The sequence below is a fragment of the Heptranchias perlo genome, chromosome 40 (assembly GCF_035084215.1).
Source record: "Heptranchias perlo isolate sHepPer1 chromosome 40, sHepPer1.hap1, whole genome shotgun sequence".
In the NCBI taxonomy this organism is placed as follows: Eukaryota; Metazoa; Chordata; class Chondrichthyes; order Hexanchiformes; family Hexanchidae; genus Heptranchias; species Heptranchias perlo.
The window spans coordinates 10,036,593-10,051,848 of record NC_090364.1 but is presented as its reverse complement, the minus strand read 5'-3'; the positions used below and the strand labels follow the sequence as shown (position 1 = coordinate 10,051,848).

The following is a 15,256-nucleotide window of genomic DNA, read 5'->3' as shown; positions in this document are numbered from 1 at the left end:
GGAACTTGGGTGTTCCATTGGCAATACTGCTCCTGTCCCTCTTGGTGTTAGAGGTTGCAGGGGGGAGGGAGGTGCTGTCGAATTAGCTTGGTGAGTTGCTGGAGCGCATCCTGCAGATTGTACATACTGCAGTCGCAGTGGGCCAGTGATGGAAGGGAACGGTTATCGATTGTGTTTCCTGCCTTCCTCTCCTGTACTGGGGTAAAGTTCCAATAAGAAGGAAAAGAAAGACTTGCATTTATACAGCACCTTTCACGGCCTCAGGGCATCCCAAAACGCTTTACAGCCAATGAAGTACTTTTGAAGTGTAGTCACCTTTGTAATGGTGACTGCAGCCATTCAGACCATTCTGTCAGATGTTCATCCTTCATGTATGTGCTTAGACAACGAGTGTCAGTAGAATCATCATCCAAAATTACATTTAAACCTTATGCCAATAACGTAGGGAAGGATTTGGAGTAGAGGATAAACGATTAACATCGCTCGCTGTCATTTTAACTTGGAACTCTAGGAAGAAGCAGAATGCTTGAAGTTTTTTGTTGGGGTGGAGGTGAAGACGAGGATACCAATATTACTCTCCAGTCGTAGCAGTCTGACACTGGCTCTACATCTCCGTATCGGGCAGGCAGAAGGGATTGTACACTTGATGATTCAATTGAACAATAAGGCAATACCCCCAGCAGTATAGTGCCCACTCATAGTACAAATCCGCACAAATCAAGGACACAGGCACGAGGAATTCTAATTCCAACACAGAGAAAGGATCCTTTTTTCAGTGTTTATCTTGTTTCAGATAGTTTTTCAAGCACCAGAAGAATTTTGATGATAGAAGGATCTTTGTCTTATTCAGGACTTCCTGCCCTCTTCCAACATCAGACTGCTTCCTAATCTCCACGTTTGTCAATTAAGGAGTGAAGTTAGTGGAATTATGTGGAAAAGTCAGAAAAGAGCCTAATTATATCATTAGAATCGTACAAAAGATGTTTCCACCTGTGGGGGGAGTCCAAAACTAAGGGCCATAAATATAAGATAGTCACCAATAATTCCAATGGGGAACTCAGGAGAAACTTCTTTACCCAGAGAGTGGTTAGAATGTGGAACTCGTTACCAGGAGGAGTAGTTGAGGCAAATAGCATTAGATGCATTTAAGTGGAAGCAAGATGAACACATGAGTGAGAAAGGAATAGAAGGTTATGTTGTTTGGGTTGGAAGCAGAGGGGTGTAGACTCTGCTTCCTCTGTTAAAGCTGTACTACATCTCGTTTGTTCCGATTAATTTTTCTTGAATGCCCAGCTTTTAACACGTATATTTAACTTTCTCCCTCTCATTAGGCCTCCTTCAGTCATGCGAAGCTTTGTGGACAAGAGGCCAGGCTGGTAGACTGATTTCAGGCCATTTCAGATGCTATCTTTTGAGCATATATCAGGTCAGGCTGGCGGAGGGGAAAGAAAATGCGTTGGTGGTCGATCCTCCAGTTTGCCTTCTCCCTCTGTGGGGAAAAACAAAAAACTATTTCTGCATTTCAAGGTTATTTAGCAGTTCTTCGAGCATGTTGCCACTATTGGCCCAGTTAAAGCTCTAATTTGAAAGTGTGTTAATTGTAGCCTGTGGCTACGGAGCTGTTAAACCATCTTGAGACCACACCTGAAGTACTGTGTACAGTTTTGGTCTCCTTATCTAAGGATGGATAGACTTGCCTTAGAGGCGGTGCAACGAAGGTTCACTAGATTGATTCCTGGATTGAGAGAGTTGCCCTATGGGGAGAGATTGAGTAGAATGGGCCTATTCTCTCTGGAGTTTTGAAGAATGAGAGGTGATCTCATTGCAACATATAAGATTCTGTGGGCTTGACAGGGTTGATGCTGAGAGGCTGTTTCCCCTGGCTGGAGAGTCTAGAACTAGGGGGGCATAGTCTCAGGATAAGGGGTCAGCCATTTAGGACTGAGATGAGGAGAAATTTCTTCACGCAGAGGGTTGTGAATCTTTGGAATTCTCTACCCCAGAGGGTTGTGGGTGCTCAGTCATTGAGTATATTCAAGGCTGAGATCGATAGATTTTTGGACTCTGAGGGAATCAAGGGATATGGGGATCAGGTGGGAAAGTGGAGTTGAGGTCGAAGATCATCCATGATCTAATTGAATGGTGGAGCAGGCTCGAGGGGCCGTTTGGCCTACTCCTGCTCCTATTTCTTATGTTCTGATCAAAAGCAAAATACAGTGGATGCTGGAAATCTGAAATGAAAACAGAAAATGCTGGAGAAGCTCAGCAAGTGAGGCAGCATCTGTGGAGAAAGAAATAGAGTTAACGTTTCAGGTCAAAGACCCTTCGTCAGAACTTATGTTCTTATATTCTTCAAAAGCCGCTTCCCCATCCCCATGCTTCCACTGTCAGTTGCTATTGACATCAGACTGAGACGTTCAACAGCTTAAAGAGGGAATTTGTACCTCCACTAAAAATCAGTTAGATTCTGGCTTACATTGGCTGTTTACGGTTTTCACCATTTATTTATTTTTGATCCGTTCATGGGATGTGGGCGTCGCTGGCGAAGCCGACATTTATGGCCCATCCCGAATTGCCCTTGAGAAGGTGGTGGTGAGCCGCCTTCTTGAGCCGCTGCAGTCCGTGTGGTGAAGGTTCTCCCACAGTGCTGTTAGGAAGGGAGTTCCAGGATTTTGACCCAGCAACAATGAAGGAACGGCGATATATTTCCAAGTCGGGATGGTGTGTGACTTGGAGGGGAACGTGCAGGTGGTGTTGTTCCCATGTGCCTGCTGCTCTTGTCCTTCCAGGTGGTGGAGGTCGCGGGTTTGGGAGGTGCTGTCGAAGAAGCCTTGGCGAGTTGCTGCAGTGCATCCTGTGGATGGTACACACTGCAGCCACTGTGCGCCGGTGGTGAAGGGAGTGAATGTTTAGGGTGGTGGATGGGGTGCCAATCAAGCGGGCTGCTTTGTCCTGGATGGAGTCGAGCTTCTTGAGTGTTGTTGGAGCTGCACTCATCCAGGCAAGTGGAGAGTATTCCATCACACTCCTGACTTGTGCCATGTAGATGGTGGAAAAGCTTTGGGGAGTCAGGAGGTGAGTCACTCACCGCAGAATACCCAGCCTCTGACCTGCTCTTGTAGCCACTGTATTTATGTGGCTGGTCCTGTTAAGTTTCTGGTCAATGGTGAACCCCAGGATGTTGATCGTGGGGGATTCGGCGATGGTAATGCCGTTGAATGTCAAGGAGAGGTGGTTAGACTCTCTCTTGTTTCTTAAGAACGGTTTCCTTAACATTCTCTCAAAGCGTACAGAGCGTAAGAATTTAAGAGAAGGTTAAATACACAGTCACAAAAAGATATGGAAATGAGAAGTGACCTAACACGTTGATCGAGTGAACACAGACAAGTCCATTGTTGAGCTGTGGGCACTAATCTTCAAAGCGTCACACTTTGATACAAATGCAAAACCATCATCAAAAAGAGGAAGAAAGACGGTTCTTTTTTTCTCAGTAGCGAGAGATTCACAAGTGGTTACAACTGCCCTCTAATTAACCGTCTCACCTACCATCCACACTCAAACAGCGGAGGTAACTGGATAGTGAGTAGGAGCTGAAACCTGGTTAATACTGATGCAAAGATAGATAGTAAGAACTTGCATTTATATAGCGCCTTTCACGGCCAAAGGACATCCCAAAGTGCTATACAGCTAATGAGGTACTATGAAGCGTAGTCACTGTTGTAAGAAACACAGTCGTCAATTTGCGCACAGCAAGATCCCACAGTCTACAGCGATGTTAGCTAAGGGATAAATATTGACCACTCATTCGCCCTAACTCCACACCACCAGTACATGGAAACTGGAGTCAGTTCTAGTGCCCCTACCACCGACCCAGTTAATATCAGCATAAACCAGGGGTTAACCTCGTCTGTATGGTTCAGTGCCATTGATGCATTGCAAAAGCCTTTCTTTTAAGTTACAAGCTACAAGCAGGCTAAAGTTACTCAGATTTTCCTGTTTGGATCACTTCCCCACAAGGAGTACTTAAAAAGACAGACCAAATTAGCAGCTACACATCGCAATCCTGCCCCCATGCATGAGCAATGGGGATCGACCCGTATCATTTAAGTTTATTTACATCCACTTATAAGTATTAAGAAATATTTATAGCCTTAAAAACACCCTCAGCCTTCATCAATAAGCTCATTTCTACTGTGATAAATGATGAACTGTCAAATATCTCTCATCAGTCAGTGCTCTTCAAGGGGTGACAGTGTGTGCTCACGTCTACTGATATCTAAGTCATCAGTTGCATTTGATGTCTCTCTGTATACATCTGTTTAATGGTATAGTCGGCAATGATTTACTTGTGGATGAGTTGGCGATTTAGATTCTAAATGGCCTTGCTATTCTTTATGGTTGATGGTGTCTGTTGTACCAGAGTGGGATGGAAGTGATGAGCTTTTGAATTCCCTGGATAATCCGTAGCGCCAAAGGCTTTTTGTTAAGTAATTGTGTTTTTCAGGCCACTGAAACCTTTTAGATGTTCCCACTCACTGATGCAAAGATAGAAAGATAGAGCTTGCATTTATATAGCGCCTTTCACAACCAAAGGACGTCCCAAAGTGCTTTAGAGCTAATGAGGTACTGTGAAGCATAGTCACTGTTGTAAGAAACACAGTAGCCAATTTGCACACAGCAAGGTCCCACAGTTTACAGTGATGTTAGCTAAGGGATAAATATTGACCAGGACACTGGGGAGAACTCCCCTGCTCTTCTTCGGAATAGTGCCTTGGGATCCTTTACGTCAATCTGAGAGGTGAAGAACAGATGTTCCATCTGCAGCTGAGGGTTTAAGGCTCTCAATTTGTTCTTTATCAAGTGTTAGTACTCCTGTTAAAAGTAAATTAAAAGAAAGGCTTTCGCAATGCATCTGTGGCACTGAACCATACAGACGAGGTTAATCCCTGGTTTATGCTGATATTAACTGGGTCGGTGGTAGGGGCACTAGAACTGACTCCAGTTTCCATGTACTGGTGGTGTGGAGGGTTCCAGCTCCTAGTCACTATCCAGTTACCTCCGCTGGAAGATGTTTGAGTGTGGATGGTAGGTGAGAATGGAACCGGGCTCAGGTGGGAAGCCCCCTCTGTCAGATAATCCGGCAATGCTGAGTGTCTGGGCTTACGCACTTGGCTGGAGATACCACAGGGCTGTTGATAGCCATGTCCCAGTATGAGCTTATGCCATTTCTCTGGGACTTCTGCTAATTTTTGGCCAAAGGAATGGTAGAAGGTCAGAAAAGCCACCGTGGAAATTCTAACCCCACATCTCCAAACACACAGTTAAATGAGTATTGAATATATGTCTCCACAAACATGATTTTGATTTTAGGTTCCAGTTTGATGTGAACCCTATACACTCTGTATTACGGTATCTTTGATTCAGCTCCACTAATTGTCAATCAATAACTAGGGATACCTTTCAGCCAATGAGCGTTCAGAATTTAAATAAGCTGTGATTGATTAAAGTTTATCTTTTATGCTCATCGTGAGTCAAATGTCTTCTATGTAGTAGCTACAAGCGAGTGCTTTTCCTACTGCAAAGCTCATTAATGACTTTCACAGCTGTCCAGTCTGCACCAGCTTGTCTTCTCACTTCCAATATAACTAGTCACCCACCAGTCGCTCCCTGTCAACATTCTTTCCTTATCTCAAAGTATGCCAATTAATTCATAAAATGCTGTGGAAAACTATTAATGAGAGTGTTCTCCCCCTACTCTGAGATAATCAAATGTCCTCTTCATTACTTTTAAAACCGCTTTTTAAAAGTGGATGTCTCATCATCAGGACCCCTTTCAAAGATGGAATCTCACCAACAGGACCTTTTTCAAAGATGGAGTTTCACCATCAAGACCCCTTTCAAAGAGGAAGTTTCACCATCAGGACCCCTTTCAAAGAGGGAGTCTCACCATCAGGACCCCTTTCAAAGAGGGAGTCTCACCATCAGGACCCCTTTCAAAGAGGGAGTCTCACCATCAGGACCCCTTTCAAAGAGGGAGTTTCACCATCAGGATCTCTTTCAAAAAGGGAGTCTCATCATCAGGACCCCTTTCAAAAATGGAGTCTCACTGTTCGGGCCCTTCCGGTGATCAGCATAGTCATACTTTTCATGATGTCACCCTAATAGATGGGATGGTTTCTTGATGGACAATTAAAATCCGTCTTACTCACCCAAGCGTGCATGGGTAGGCTGTTCAACTATTAGGGTCAATCGTTCGCTCACTTACAATCCCCATTTCCAGCAGGGGTCTCGGCTGAGCGGTTAGAAGCCGGATCCCTTTCCTACCTAGAAGGACTGAGGCTAGCTTTCATTTTAACCATTATTGAATGTATTCCAGATGAATTGTTCTTCTAAGTTTACCTTCCTTTCAAATAAACATTCCGATTTAGAGGTTCCAGCAATAAATAATATTCTGTAGTACGTTTATTTTATACAGTGGCATGAGTGGTTTGTTTTCCTTAGTGAAGCTCCAAGCAGCATGTATAATATATGACATAAAGGTGTGAGAAGTGGCTCAGTTGGTCAGAAGGTCATGGGTTCAAGTCCCACTCCAAAAACTTGAGCCCCATAATCTTAGCGGATACTTCAATGCAGCACTGAGTGAGTGCTGCACTGTCGGAGGTGCCGTCTTTTCGGATGAGATGTTAAACCGAGGCCCTGTCTGCCCTCTCGGTGGACATAAAAGATCCAGTGGCACTATTCGAAGAAGAGCAGGGAAGTTCTCCCCGGTGTCCTGGCCAGTATTTATCCCTCAAGCAACATCACTTAAAAAAAAAACAGATTATCTGGTCATTATCTCATTGCTGCTTGTGGGATCTTGCTGTGCACAAATTGGCTGCCGCGTTTCCTACATTACAACAGTGACTACACTTCAAAAGTACTTCATTGGCTGTGAAGCGCTTTGAGGTGTCCTGAGGTCGTGAAAGGCGCTGTATAAACGCAAGTTCTTTCTTATTTTCTATTCAGTTAAACCCGTGTAGTGTTTCATGTCGGCCATCTTGAAAATAATTAGTGCTGGTGAATCCTCGAACACATAAAGCTGTGGTTATAAATCATTACAGGAAACAAATCCACTCGTGGCAGACATATTCTATCCCTCAGAGCTTTAGTGAATTTAACTACGAAGTGTATTGACACCACTGTAATCAGACAATGAGTTGGAGGTGGGGCAGGACTTACAGCGAACAGAGTTTATTTGCCATAGACGGAGTGCAGCGAAGGTTCACCAGACTGATCCCTGGGATGGCAGGACTGTTGTATGAGGAGAGATTGGGTCGACTCGGCCTGTATTCACTCGAGTTTAGAAGAATGAGAGGGGATCTCATTCAAACGTGACAGGGCTAGACAGACTGGATGCAGGGAGGATGTTTCCCCTGGCTGGGAGGTCCAGAACGAGGGGTCACAGTCTCAGGATACAGGGTAGGACATTTAGGACTGAGATGAGGAGAAATTTCTTCGCTCAGATGGTGGTGAACCTGTGAAATTCTCTACCACAGAAGGCTGTGGAGGCCAAGTCACTGAATATATTTAAGAAGGAACTAGATAGATTTCTAGATACTAAAGGCATCAAGGGGTATGGGGAGAGAGCGGGAATATGGTATTGAGATAGAGGATCAGCCATGATCATTTTGAATGGCGGAGCAGGCTCGAAGGGCCGAATGGCCTACTCCTGCTCCTATTTTCTATGTTCCTATTTTTCTATGTTTAAACAGTCTCTCAAACTACAGCAAGCAGAACCCATGGCCGAAACTACAGCAAAGTCTCCCGATAAAAGCAGGATTATTTCTCCAGCAAAACGCAGGGAGTAGAGGATAGTTACAGAATAGAAATTATGTGTAGAAAATCAATCCTAGTCACTTATAGCAGTGTGGGCTCCGGGCATGATTGGCAGGGGAATTACCCAATCATCTCCATTCTGGCCGGGACTTGTGATGTCACTGTATGCAGCCATTTGATTATTTTTTTCTGTCTGTTGACACCAGACTGTCAAGTGGATCTTAAAGATGGGAGAAAAGGGCCATAGAATCATAGAAAGTTACGTCACAGAGGAAGGCCATTCGGCCCATCTTGTCCGTGCTGGCCGAAAAAGAGCTATCCAGCTTAAGCCCAATTTCTAGCACTTGGTCCGTAGCCCTGTAGGTTATGGCACTTCCAGTGCATATCCAAGTACTTTGAAATGATTTGAGGGTTTCTTCCTCTACCACCCTTTCAGTGAGTTCCAGATCCTCACCACCCTTTGGGTGAAAAAAATTCTCCTCAGCTCCCCTCTAATCCTTCTATCAATTACTTTAAATCTATGCCCCCTGGTCACTGACCCCTCTGCTAAGGGAAATAGGTCCTCCCTATGCACTCGATCTAGGCCCCTCATAATTTTATACATCTCAGTTAAATCTCCCCTCAGCCTCCTCTGTTCCAAAGGAAACAACCCCAGCTTATCCAATCTTTTCTCATAGCTAAAATTCTCCAGCCTGGCAACATCCTTGTAAATCTCCTCTGTACTCTCTCTAGTGCAATTACATCTTTCCTGTAATGTGGTGACCAGAACTGTACGCAGTACTCAAGCTGTGGCTCAACTAGTGTTTTATACTGTTCTGGCATAACCTCCCTGCTCTTATATTCTATGCCTCAGCTAATAAAGGAAAGTATCCTGCATTCCTTCTTAACCACCTTATCTACCTGTCCTGCTACCTTCAGGGATCTGTGGACATGCACTCCAAGGTCCCTTTGTTCCTCTACACCTTTCAGTATCCTTCCATTTATTGTGCATTCCCTTGCCTTGTTTGCCCTCCCCAAATACATTACCTCCCATTTCTCCGGATTGAATTCCATTTACCACTTTTCTGCCCACCTGACCAGTCCATTGATATCTTCCTGCAGTCTACAGCTTTCCTCCTCACTATCAACCACACGGCCAATTTTTGTATCAACTGCAAACTTTTTGATCGAGCCCCCTACAAAAGCAAATTAATGTAGAGGGCAAAGAATTTAATCAACACCCTGGATTATGGAGCTGGAAGCAATCAAAACCTATCCGCTCGTTTTTTTTTTATTCGTTCATGGGATGTGGGCGTTGCTGGCGAGGCCGGCATTTATTGCCCATCCCTAATTGCCCTTGAGAAGGTGGTGGTGAGCCGCCTTCTTGAACCGCTGCAGTCCGTGTGGTGACGGTTCTCCCACAGTGCTGTTAGGAAGGGAGTTCCAGGATTTTGACCCAGCGACGATGAAGGAACAGCGATATATTTCTAAGTCGGGATGGTGTGTGACTTGAAGGGGAACGTGCAGGTGGTGTTGTTCCCATGTGCCTGCTGCTCTCGTCCTTCTAGGTGGTAGAGGTCGCGGGTTTGGGAGGTGCTGTCGAAGAAGCCTTGGCGAGTTGCTGCAGTGCATGCTGTGGATGGTACACACTGCAGCCACGGTGCGCCAATGGTGGAGGGAGTGAATATTTAGGGTGGTGGATGGGGTGCCAATCAAGCGGGCTGCTTTGTCCTGGATGGTGTCGAGCTTCTTGAGTGTTGTTGGAGCTGCACTCATCCAGGCAACTGGAGAGTATTCCATCACACTCCTGACTTGTGCCTTGTAGATGGTGGAAAGGCTTTGGGGAGTCAGGAGGTGAGTCACTCGCCGCAGAATACCCAGCCTCTGACCTGCTCTTGTAGCCACAGTATCTATGTGGTTGGCCCAGTTAAGTTTCTGGTCAATGGTGACCCCCAGGATGTTGATGGAGTTTCTGTTGCAGATAGAAAAGTAATAATTGCCTGTGTGATGGTTGTTGTGGGCCTGGCAATGTGTTTATGCTGAGACTCCATGCGGTAATGCTGGCTCTTCATTTGGATCTACATGTGTTGCCAACTCTGCTTGGACGTATTCCTGGAGGTTTCACCTCACGACCCCCCACTTCCAACTGCCCCGCCCCCAGGCTCCCACCTTTGGTCGCCCAACACGTCCATCCTCAGTGCACTGCCTTCCCGCGGCGCAAACAGGCTCTTAATTACCCGAATGGATGATTCTTGACTGTCAGTCAAAACAACCTTTTTATCCTGTCTCCAATGTTTTTATAACTAATAAATGTACAAAAAAAATGAATAAATCGCACACAATATTTTGTTGCCCCTAAGATTTTTCTCCCTGGGTGTTTGCTCACAGCAGTGCCCAGGAGATTAATCTTTAATTCCTGGAGACTCCAGGTCAATCCTGGAGGGTTGGCAACCCCTAATCCACACATGGCACACTCTTGGTTCGGGTGCAGGCTGCTCGCGGAGTGCTGAGTCTGGGCCTATAAATGGGCCCAGAAAAATTTCTACCCCTTATAGTATAAAGGGGAGGACAGTTTTGAATTGTCATCTCTTGCTTTACGCATGCTGTTCCATTAGGGACTGAACCTTGTGCCCTTTTGAGTCGGTCAAGGCTGACAATTTGAGAGTTTGTCGGGGAGGTTGGGGATCAGTAGTTGTAGGTGTACTGAAGCAATCCAATCCCATCCCATAGGATATCAGCCCTAGCCTGAACTAACATTCGGGGTAGAAACTAATCTCGGCCCGTTTTCGGGAGATGAGGAGAATTATTTTTTACGCAGCGAGTTGTTATGATCTGGAATGCGCTGCCTGAAAGGGCGGTGGAAGCAGATTCAATAGTAACTTTCAAAAGGGAATTGGATAAATACTTGAAAAAGAAAAACATTTGCAGGGCTATGGGGAAAGAGCTGGGGAGTGGGACTAATTGGATAGCTCTTTCAAAGAGCCAGCACAGGCGTGATGGGCCAAACGGCCTCCTCCTGTGCTGTATGATTCTAGCACGCGCCTGAACGGAGAGACTCGAGGATCCACAGAGATTGGTCCTCAGGCCTCATCTGCATATTCGGGGCGAGCTGCCGGCATTGGATTGGTTCCGTCCCCACAAGCAACTCGCCCGACGGGGAGGACAATTTAGGCCGTCTGCCCCACTGGCAGCGGCCCTCGGGTAAATCCCGGGAGAGGGCGGGGTGCGGAGAGGGGTAGGGGGTTGCTCCCTGTGGAATTGGGGAAGCACTCCTGCTCCTCCTGGTTCCACAGTAATGTATCTTTTTAAACATTTTCCCAACTTGCTTTTCATTGGCGGCCACAGCGGGGGTGGGGCTGTTGGCAGCTGAAGAATTCTGAGCAGGGCCAGCACTATCGATAACTAATTTTATAAAAGGGGCCCTTCAGCACATATTAGGCCCCTAATTAATATATTGAAGAGTCCTAACGCCTGTTTTAGGCATCCAGCCGGGATGCCTAAATAAATGGGCCCCGTGAATTTAGCAGTGGGACCAATGCCAGTGAAGATTGGCCACAAACCATCTCGCTGCTAGATCGTTATGCTTTGCATCCATTTTATGCCCAAAAAACAAGCTTAACGCATACCAATTTCTGCCCCTCAGACTCAACACAAGGTGAATCTTGGCGAGTTACCATTTAGACCACTTGACGAAGCAGGAAGAGGCAACTTAATGTCTGTGGCAAATCCACTGTGATGTGAACACAAAGTTTGTAACAAAAGGCAGTTTAACAGCCACCTCCATTAATTTTGTCATCCACCTTTTTCAAAGTTTTATCTCTTCCTTCTCTTTCCTGCTGTGTCTGGCTGAGAGGGTGGGATGTTATCCAGCTCCTAGGCCTTTGTTAATGCTCTTTAGTAACAGGCCCTTGAGCCTTAGCGATGCACTCCTCCCCAAACAAAAATCCCCCCATCCTCCCCTCCTCCATTCCTGTTGGAAAGAAGGTATCTTCCTCACTAGCCTGGCTACGAGTCCAAGATTGGGAACTCCAACGTGGAGAGCCATTGCTGTGAACCTATATTTCATCATCGCAGAGCACGGTGTCATCTACAAAGAAATGCATGGCTTTTTTTTGAAAGCCGTTTTGTTTTTCTCATCAAGGTACAGTTCAGGGGGAGGCCATTCGGACCATCATTCCTGTGCCAGCTCTTTGAAAGAGCTATCCAATTAGTCCCATTCCCCTGCTCTTTCCCCGTAGCCCTGTAAATTTTTTCCCTTCAAGTATTTATCCAATTCCCTTTTGAAAGTTACTATTGAATCTGCTTCCACCGCCCTTTCCGACAGTGCCTTCCAGATCATAACAACTCGCTGCGTAAAAAACTGTTTCCTCATGTCGCCTCTGGCTCTTTTGCCGATCACCTTATATCTGTGTCCTCTGATTATGACCCTTCTATCACTAGAAACAGTTTCTCCTTATTTACTCTATCAAAACCCTTCATGATTTTGAACACCTCTATCAAATCTCCCCTTAACCGCCTCTGTTCTAAGGAGAACAACCCCAGCTTCTCCAGTCTCTCCACGTAACTGAAGTCCCTCATCCCTGGTACCATTCTAGTAAATCTCTTCTGCACCCTCTCTAAGGCCTTGACATCCTTCCTAAAGTGTGGAGCCCAGAATTGAACACAATACCCCAGCTGAGTATTGATAAGGTGAGGGATATAAGTGGTGAGGTTGAATTCGATTCTTTTCCACTTTTGGTCTCCATTGTCAGAACGAAGCACTCCCAGGTCAGCGAATGATCCAACCTCCATTTGCCAACTGCCCACGGAAATCAAGGAGCTCGCTCTAGGGGGGACCTGCACCTCACCACTTGGTGGTGGGCTGGTCTTAGTGTCCTGAGAGCAATCCAGGAGCAAGACAAAATGCTAAGAGTAACACTGCCAAACACGACTTGGCAGTCAATCTTTGGCTGTTATTTCAAAGCCCAGGGTTCGTCTGATGTTCATAAACTGGTTCAGTTTGACTTTCATGGATTGTGACATGATCAGACCGATCTGATTGAACTGCAGCTTTGTAACTCACTGCCAGCAGTCAATTATTCTACGTCTAACGTACGCTGGCCATAGAAGCTCTTAGTAATCAATTTGAGTTAGTTTTGTGATTAAGTTGGAGTAATGAGTTCATGGTCGGTTCAGCAGTGCGAATGCTGCCATGCATTAATACTGTCGAGTGTGCTGGTAATCCATCTCTTCATTGACAAACTCTGACAACACAAAAATCAACGCCAAGAAGAAAGAAAGAACTTGCATTTATATAGCGCCTTTCACGACCTCAGGACGTCCCAAAGCGCTTTACAGCCAATGAAGTACTTTTGAAGTTTAATCACTGTTGTTGACCGGAGCTCACCGGTTACGGTTACTGGCTTAGTACAAAGAGGCCCCTAGCCAACACTGTTGTAATGTAGGAAAAAAGGCAGCCAATTTGCACACAGCAAGCTCCCACAAACAGCAATGTGATCATGACTAGATAATGTGTTTTTTTAGTGATGTTGTTTGAGGGACAAATATTGGCCAGGGAGAACTCCACTACTCTTCTTTGAAATGGTGCCATGGGATCTTTTACATCCAACTGAGAGGGCAGGCAGGGTCATGGTTTAACATATGGCCTACTCCTAAGTAATATCTCATCCAGAAAGATGGCACCTCCAACAGTGCATCACCCCCTCACTCCTGCACTGGGAGTGTCAGCTTAGATTTTGTGCTCATATCTGGAGTGGGACTTGAACCTATGACCTTTGTGACTTAGTGTCAAGAGACTGAGCCACCCTAAAACTGATTAAAATTACCTTGTGCAATTAAAATAATATGAAGTTAATTTGTAGGTGGCAGAAATGAACTCTACCTCTTTTCCTACAAAACCTTGGAGAATTTTAGCTATGAGAAAAGATTGGATAGGCTGAGGTTGTTTTCTTTGGAACAAAGGAGGCTGAGGGAAGATTTAATTGAGGTGTATAAAATTATGACGGGAGTAGATAGAGTGGATAGGGAGGACCTAATTCCTTTAGCAGAGGGATCACTGACCAGGGGGCATAGATTTAAAGTAATTGGTAGAAGGATTAGAGGGGAGCTGAGGAGAAACTTTTTCACCCAGAGGGTGGTGGGGGTCTGGAACTCACTGCCTCAAAGGGTGGTCGAGGCAGAAACCCTCAACTCTATTAAAAAGTACTTGGATGTGCACTTGAAGTGCCATAACCTACAGGGTTACGGACCAAGTGCTGGAAAATGGGATTAAGCTGGATAGCTCTATTTTGGCCGGCACGGACACATGATAGGCCGAATGGCCTCCTTCTGTGCCGTAACTTTCTATGATTCTATGAGAACAGTGACTATGCTTCAAAAATGGCAGTGAAGTGCTTTGGTGCATCCCGAGGATATGAGAGGCACTGTGTAAATGCCATTTACGCCATTACTCCGGGTTTCCTGCCGACTTTCCGACTAAGTTTCAGCGAGAGATCAGGTAACAGATAGAAATTCTACCACCTGGCGTCCAGCTCGTGTGCGTCAAGTCAAGCTACTCAAAGTCTGCACACCTGAAAGTGTGACGTCAAGGGACTCGCACCTCAAAGGCGACAAGTGTCACACATCCCATAGGGCAAGATCAGTGAATGAATGAAATGAACACTTAGCTAATATCCAATTGACTAAATGTAAGACACTTCGATTCAGTTGGTAAATAACAATGAGCAGCAACTCAGGAGCAAGAATCTGAGCAATCAAATCGCTCAAAGGCACTGCTACTTTTATGGGCTTTCTCCCAGGGCTTACAACGTGCTCTCGGCCGAGGGACTTTTTTGATAAGCAGGCAGAGTCTTCCATAAACTAAAACCTTCGCCCTCATGCATGCCATGACTAGGATTGACTGCTACAGGACTAACACAGTCCGGGTTGACTGCAGTCCATGTCAACAATTGCAAGGCCCGATACTCTTCATTTTATTCACCTTGGAAAAGAGAAACGTTAATGCCAGCCATTTCAAAATGAGCAAGTGAGGCGTGCAAAGCATCAGAACTCTTTTACACAAAGAGTTGTGGAATAAGTGTTTAAGGAATAGTGGCATCTTTTATGTTCACCAGAACAGGTAGAAGGGACTTCATTTTAATGTCTTATCCAAAAGGCAGCACCCCTTTAATTCTGCAGATTATGGGCTGAAGTCCTGGTGTGGAGTTTGAATCTGCAACTTTTCATGACTTAGAGGTACAGGGGTCTAGCAACTGAGACAGGCTGACACATTAAGGAATAAGAACATAAGAACATAAGAAATAGGAGCAGGAGTAGGCCATACGGCCCCTCGAGCCTGCTCCGCCATTCAATCAGATTATGGCTGATCTTCAACCTCAACTGCACTTTCCTGCCCGATCCCCATAACCCTTGATTCCCCAAGAGTCCAAAAATCTACCTCTTTGAGCCTTGAATATACTCAAAG

At 45.5% G+C, this 15,256-nt stretch overlaps 1 long non-coding RNA gene across 2 annotated transcripts in view; it reads left to right on the top strand.

The window, feature by feature from the left end:
- The window catches only part of LOC137305373 (uncharacterized), a 65,215-nt gene that overhangs the window by 29,631 nt on the left and 20,328 nt on the right, over positions 1-15,256 (top strand). Inside the window, exon 3 of one of the 2 annotated variants that reach the window (XR_010958706.1) lies at positions 5,826-6,039. The exons of the other annotated variant lie outside the window; for it this stretch is intronic. This is a non-coding gene — a long non-coding RNA (uncharacterized lncRNA). Of the gene's footprint in view, positions 1-5,825; positions 6,040-15,256 lie in introns of those variants that run through there. 2 annotated transcript variants of the gene reach the window in all.